The sequence below is a fragment of the Zophobas morio genome, unplaced genomic scaffold (assembly GCF_036711695.1).
Source record: "Zophobas morio isolate AGI-343-1 ecotype UQ-CSIRO unplaced genomic scaffold, CSIRO_AGI_Zmor_V1 ptg000820l, whole genome shotgun sequence".
In the NCBI taxonomy this organism is placed as follows: Eukaryota; Metazoa; Arthropoda; class Insecta; order Coleoptera; family Tenebrionidae; genus Zophobas; species Zophobas morio.
In genome coordinates, this window is record NW_026972922.1 from 1 (window position 1) to 7,798 (window position 7,798).

General features: G+C 33.3%; 1 long non-coding RNA gene across 1 annotated transcript; it reads left to right on the top strand.

Annotated features, from left to right (window-relative positions):
- Positions 1-7,049: 7,049 nt before the first annotated feature.
- On the top strand, positions 7,050-7,505 carry LOC135121981 (uncharacterized). Its single transcript, XR_010279188.1, has 3 exons — positions 7,050-7,119; positions 7,256-7,373; positions 7,460-7,505. It is a non-coding gene; the product is annotated as an uncharacterized LOC135121981 (long non-coding RNA).
- The last annotated feature ends 293 nt before the right edge of the window (positions 7,506-7,798 follow it).

The window sequence follows — 7,798 nt, forward strand, 5'->3', positions numbered from 1 at the left end:
AACCCTAGACCCTAGAACCTAACCTAACCCTAACCTAACCCTAACCCTAACCCTAACCTTAACCCTTAACCCTAACCTAACCCTAACCCTTAACCTAACCCTAACCCTAACCCTAACCCTAACCTAACCCTAACCCAAAAACCCTAACCTAACCCTAACCCTAACCTAACCTAACCTAACCTTAACCCTAACCCTAACCTAACCCTAACCTTAACCCTAACCCTTAACCTAACCCTAACCCTAACCCTAACCTTAACCCTAACCTTAACCCTAACCTAACCCTAACCCTAACCCTAACCTAACCCTAACCTAACCTAACCCTAACCCTACCTAACCAACCCTAACCCTAACCCTAACCTAACCCTAACCCTAACCCTAACCCTAACCTAACCCTAACCCTAACCCTAACCCTACCACCCTAACCCTACCCTAACCCTAACCCTAAACCTAACCCTAACCCTAACCTAACCCTAACCCTAACCCTAACCCTAACCCTAACCCTAACCCTAAACCCTTAACCTAACCCTAACCCTAACCTAACCCTAACCTAACCTAACCCTAACCCTAACCTAACCCTAACCCTAACCTAACCCTAACCTAACCCTAACCCTAACCCTAACCCTAACCTAACCCTAACCCTAACCCTAACCCTAACCCTAACCCTAACCCTAACCTAACCCTAACCCTAACCCTAAACCTAACCCTAACCCTAACCCTAACCCTAACCCTAACCCTTAACCCTAACCCTAACCTAACCCTAACCCTTAACCTAACCCTAAACCCTAACCCTAACCCTAACCCTAACCCTAAACCCTAACCTAACCCTAACCCTTAACCCTAACCCTTAACCCTAACCCTAACCCTAACCCTTATAAATTATGCTCTCGTGACGACCGCGCGTATACTATGTAGCGGAGAAGGTCAAAGCGGCTACGCCTGATGACTGGCGCGCCGTGGCTTGTTCGAACTAATTTCCTACATTAAGACCTCCAGATTGAACCCTAGCTACCGTTTTTCGACGCAATATTAATACAACCTACCACCGGCCACCAATCGATCACTGGATGAAGAGCTCAGTTACGATTAGACGCTGCTCGCAGTCGCCGACCACGCAGTGGTTTTGAATTTATACACTATTCTACCTTTGGTAAACATTTAAAAGGGACACTACATGCTGGAAAGGATTTCATCCCTTCGCATAGCGCGAACTTTCTAAAACACGCCCATGCGGCAAGGACTGCACTAAGGGGCCACTACGCATTAAATCTCCGTGTAACCTGCAAATAAGCGTTAAATCGCTGCATAAGAGTGACTACGTAGCGTAGTGTTCCAGCTGTCAACGCTTTGGCCACAACACACATAACTCTACCACCAATCGACCTTGCCACAAATATGGTATGGCCCATTTAACGAAGAATAGAGTGCGCTATCTGTGGCGGAGTCCACTCTCCGAAATACCGAGAGTGTTTGAAATACACTCGAAAAATTGTTTTCCTAGTCACCGACACGTTAACGACATGCGTAAACACAACCAGTAACGCTGACGATTTTATTTTAGACAGGACGGGACATTATCCTCATTCATCACCATCTGCTCAACAGCAACGACCCACTCCAAAACAATTTGGCGAGTTAATAAACCAGTTGCAATTTTTTTGAAATCTTCTCCAGCGATAAGTAACCTGACGACTGCGCTGTTGCAGGATGAAGCTGTAGATAACACGTTGTTAAGTGAGATGCGCCTGAAAGAGGGAAAGCGGACTACAGACTGGTTTCTGCAATTACACAATGCCCTTTCTTGATCGTCTCGACAAACTTGACGGAGGTGTACCTATTTTGGTGAGGTGGATCTACCGCACCACCCAGTTGCTCTCACAAACCTATAAAATGTGGAAGCCGAATGAATCCGTCTTAACTTTGCTGAGGCAAGAGCAACCCATATAATGTTGGTTTACAAACCCCTGACTGACCGCAGCTTACAAGTTACCTAGATAACTTGTCTTAACGTGACTTGCCCACCATTTTCTGTGTCGACTTCACCTGCAAACACTCTTCTTGGAAGAACCGTGTTGACAACCCAAACGGGAAAATAACTAAAAAGTACGCCTACCAATACTATCTTCGCGTGCTGGAGCCTACATGTCTGCGATGTAGGTTATCCTCTCCTTAGGGGGAGGTTATGCAGCTTTTCCCTCCGTGGTTGAATTATATTGTTGGCTAATTTTTGACTATTATCCTTAGCAATAGTTAGTACACTCTTTGGTAGAGTAATAATTCATTAAAACGTCTTTAGGCTACTAACGCAAAGCTGTCGAAAAAACACAACCTCGCATTTACTGCGACTGGTTTTCATTAAGTCTTCCAGGTAGCTATGGTCGAAGGTTGCTTTTTGGGTGGCATGCGAATGTAGGATTTTATCTGCTACAGGTTTTGTCACCCTCTACTATTCGGAGGTCTCGTGGATGATGTTTCAGTAAGTTCTCTGCATTGAAAAAAAAATTAACCCCATTATGGCAAGATATAATAAAAATCGGATGTGATACCTAGACTCCCTTATAACAATACTGAATATAAAGTTACACGAAAGGTTAACTATCTTTCAACTTTTTTATTGGGTTTCCATTAGAAAATTGTAATTTTGGTACCTTTCCGCGGTATGCTCTAGGCTCAAGGTTGCACTTTACTTGAAAAGTTACATGAGGTATAAAACTAAATCCTCGTATTTAAAGGTATGCTTTCGGTAAAACTATTATTTCTAAAATGGCACTATCACTGCTAGTGGCTATAAAGGCAAATATGTATACCCAAGGTAAAAATAAATGTATAAATAACTTATTAAACAAATTATATATATATCACAGTAAGCAGGCTGCCCCTCGTTCCACGCAGAAAAGCACAAGAGCAGAAAAATTAAATTTCCCCCTACGAGGGCGCCCGATTTCTATTTATATCCGCCAAAAGAAACCGGACGTCTTTGCTCAGCTTCTCCCATCCCAATGGCCGCCCTTAATAATCCCTTCAGGTAGGACAACTACCCTCGCACAACTCTTATCCTCCTCTAGTGTAAGCAAGCACCGCCAAAGGAAACACAAATTTCGAAGAACTACAATCAATTTCTAAAACCTTCTCACTAAAAAGTCACCAAGGCCTGAGGACATAACAAACCTCATGTTACAAAAAAAAAAATTTACCGGAGTTCAGCCGAAAAACTGTTACTTTTTCACTGTTTCCGGATCGTTGGGAAGTGACAACTGTTATTTTTTCATTAAAATTAAATAACCCTTCCTCAAACCCTACGGACTATCTCCCTGTAGGTCTACTACCCTGTGCTAACAAAGTAGCAGAGACAGTTATACTTAAACGATTACAGAAATAGGTAGAGCAAAACCATAACATCACTGAAAACCAATTTGGGTTCAGAAGGGGCCATCCAACTACGCACCAATTCTTGAGGTCCACCGAGCAAATGAAAAAAGGATTTAACAACAACATTTCCAGTTGTGCTGTTCTCAGATGTTAGTATAGCTTTCGATTGAGTATGGCATGCAAGTCTCATTAACTAAAATGATCAGCCTAAGTATGGCAGATCACCTCCTTTCCCTTATTAAAATATTTCTGCACCGTTTTTTACTAAATTTGGAAAGACCTGCTTAAGTTTAAAGGAACTCAGGGGAGGCGTACCACAAGGTTCCTTTCTTTTACCCACTCTCTTTTCGATATATAGGGCGGACATACCCAAGCTGACCAACATTTCAACATTTTTTTCACAATTTTCTGGTGACACAACAATCTTGGTCATTTCCAAGTCAGTTAGCAATAGAAAATGTGCAAGCATACATTGAGTTGGTTCGCCCAGTGGCATCTTACTACTAACCCTTTAAGAGCGCAGCCATAATTATTACTAAAAGATGTGAAAGACTAAATGTTTAACCACTTGTCATTAATGGTACGCCAGCCCCCTCCCTCTCCAACATAAACCATCTTCACGTCATCATAGGCAACAGGCTCTCTTAGCGCAACCATATTCAACATTACGAAAAAACGCTAAACTAAACCAAACTATACCCATTTATCTGCCAGGAAAGTCACCTCTTCAAACACAACAACTTCAACTTTATCTCGTCACTATCAGACCAAAGATGACCTACGCATCTGTAGCGTGATCATATAGCCCTCCTGCCGCTATATCGGTCAATTTAGGTTATCAAAACTCTATACTGAGAACTAGTTTAGCTGTGTCATGGTTTGTTCCAAGCTTCATTCTTCATCGCGACTGAAATATTGAAACCCTACCACAGCACAGTTATTTAAACTTGCAGCCAAAGAAAATTAAAAAAGTTTTTAGCTCATTGTAATCCATTATAAATTTAAGAGGTAAGTTACGATAGAAGTTTATACAAGAAATCCAGGAGACTTCGACACCAACTTGATTGCGCCTGATGCTCTTGTGACCATCTAATTAACCTGACTGTCCTATCGTCCGATGTTGCACCGAACAAAATTAGATTAAGCAGTATTTTAGGCCTTATAGAAGGAGAAGCGTGGCTGTGTCATGTCAGAGTTATAAGTAAACCGTTCTAGACGCAGGTGCCAACAAAACCTCCATGGTTGCTTTACGATTACTAAGCTCTTAGCACATGGCTTAGGCACTAGTGTTTAAAACTGTTCGTTTTACAGCACATTCATAAATAACTAAATTTCTTGAAGCTGTAAAATTAATTCGTTAATTTAGTCTTCAATTACATTTTCTTATTTTAGCGGTTATTTATAAGTGTTATAATAATATTATTATTATATTATTTCTTAGTTATTTCGATATTAAAAACTATTAATATTCCGTACTATAGTTAAGTAATTTCTTCTCTATTGTGGATTCTATTAGTAATAATATAGAAATAAATGGTGCGAAATGCAACCAAAAAGTAATTTTATAATTTTCAACGATATTTTTCATTGTTATTAAGTATATATAGTTTTTTTAATAAAATTTTTGTTTTAAGTTAAGGTTAATTGCCTACCTACTTCTTTTGTATTATTGTTATTAAAGCTGTAGGTTAGAATTTAGAAATAAGTTATACGCTATAAGCAAAAGTATTTTGCGTAAAAAATAAAAAATTAAAAAAGATTTTGAAAAAGCATATACATTTACTGACTTATTTTTATTTTTTATTTTTTATTTTTCATATTTTTTTATTCTAATAAATATGTTAGATTTTGAAAAAGCGTATTTATTGACTTAAATTTTTATTTTTATTTTAATATGTTAACAGTATTAAACTTTAACAATCTTATCAACTTATTTTAATAATTTTTTTTTTCTATTTTATATTTTTAAATTTTTTAAGATTTTTATTTAAGTTTGTTTTTTAATATAACCTAAATATAGAACATTTATATAACTTTATTAAACTATTCGTGGGTCGAATACTTTTTATATTTGTAATTATATCTCTTAACTATAAAATCTTCAATTTTCATCTTAAATAGTTTGCTTTATTAGTTGATTTTTAAGAAAATATAAATTATATTTTTTTAAGTCATAATTGCTTATAGTTAACAATAATTATTACATCACTTTTTTAAAGTTAAAATAATAAAGTTTTTTAAAATGTAGAATATGTTAATATTATTTAAACATTAAAAAAGAAACCTATTTTTTTTTTTTTTAAAAAATACACTAATTCGTATGTTATGTTTCTGACAAATTTCCTGCTTCCTGTTTTTTGTATACTTTTAAATTTATAATTATTTAGTTTTACAATGAGATTAGTTTTTTTATTAATATTATTTATTAAGAACTAATAAAATTAATAAACAATTATTATAGTTATACAAAATTATTATAATTAATTATAGTAGCGTGATTGGTTTTAATATTATAGCTCGGCTAAAGATTTTGTCTTATCATTTTGTTTTTGTTTTTTTAATTTGTTAAACATTTATTCATAATTTATTTTATATTAAATTTTCTGTGTTAATTTATTTTTTTGAAATTTTTAATTAATAATTTAAATGCAGTGTCACTTTTTTATCACATGTTTTCAGTTATCAATTTAATAAAAAAAATTTATAAAATTTTTTATAACTTTTATAATAGAAGCCATCCTTCTTCTACTTACTTTGTTATTCTTTATTCTTATAAACTTATATAATTATGGTAAGGATTTTTCCTTTAATATATTTAAATTTAGTTAATTTATATATTTTTCTAAAGATGTTATCGATAAAAAATTATTTGTTATTTTTGAAGAAAAAATAAATTATGCTTCAAATAAATATGATGGTATTTATTTATTTACTGTTATACTTATCATACTTAAATTTATTATTACTCACTTTTTCTGTTTATATAAATTTGTAGAACAAAATCTTTTAGTTATTTTTAATTATTTTGTAATTTTAAAAAACTTTTTATTTTGAAATAAGCGAATTTTAGTAACGGGCGCTGCCGGGTTTATAGGCATGCACGTTGCGTTGGCTTTAAAAAAAAGAGCACATTTCGTTTGTTATTCTTATTTTAATTTTTTACAAAAAAATTTTAATTTTTAATTTTGATTTAATTTATCAATTAAAGACGGCCTCGACAACTTTAACTCGTATTATTTACGAACACTTAAACTCCGCCGCTCGTACGAACTCTACAAAAATAACGTTTCTGTACTTTACATGGACGTGTGCAACGAAAGAGCACTGGAAAAACTTTTCCTTCTGCACAACTTCACCCACGTGGTTCATCTGGCTGCTCAGGCAGGTACCGTTTATGTTATTTGGTATGGTTTAGACAAAAATTGTTTTTTTTGGTTGTTTTGTTAATTGTTTTATTATTATTTCTATTACTATTACTATTACTATTACTATTACTATTATTATTATTATTATTATTATTATTATTATTATTATTATTATTATTATTATTATTATTATTATTATTATTATTATTATTATTATTATTATTATTATTATTATTTAGGAGTTCGTTACTCTCGTCTCAACCCGAAAGCCTACGCCACAACGAACATTGTTTGTTTTATCAACTTATTGGAAACCATAAGGAAAGTGAATAAAGATATTAACGTTGTATATGCGTCTTCTTCTTCGGTTTACGGAAGAAACAAAAAAGTATTATATTATTATTATTATTATTATTATTATTATTATTATTATTATTATTATTATTATTATTATTATTATTATTATTATTATTATTATTATTATTATTATTATTATTATTATTATTATTATAATCAATTATAAGGTTCCATTTAAGGAGAAGGACGAAATAAACTTACCATCAAGTATGTATGCCGTTTCGAAAAAAGTTGGAGAAGATATTGCGAGTGTTTATCATTATTTATATAACATCCATTTTACTGGTTAGTATTGTAAATTTTTTTATGTATTAATAAAAAAATATTTATTTAAAAAAAAATAATAAAATAATAATAAAATTTTAATAAAGGTCTTCGCTTTTTTACTGTATATGGTCCATGGGGCAGGCCGGATATGGCTGTATATAAATTTATAGAGAATATGTACTTTACTTAATATTATTATTATTATTATTATTGCTATAATTATTATCATTATTGCTATTATTATTATCATTATTTCTATAAAGTATAGGTAACAAACCAATCACCGTTTATTCTAAGGGCACGTTGAAGCGGGATTTTACTTACATAGATGATATTGTTAGCGGAGTTATAGCAGCCATTAATAAGGGTTCCAAGTTTGACATATTTAACCTTGGAAAAGGTTATTATTATTATTATTATTATTATTATTATTATTATTATTA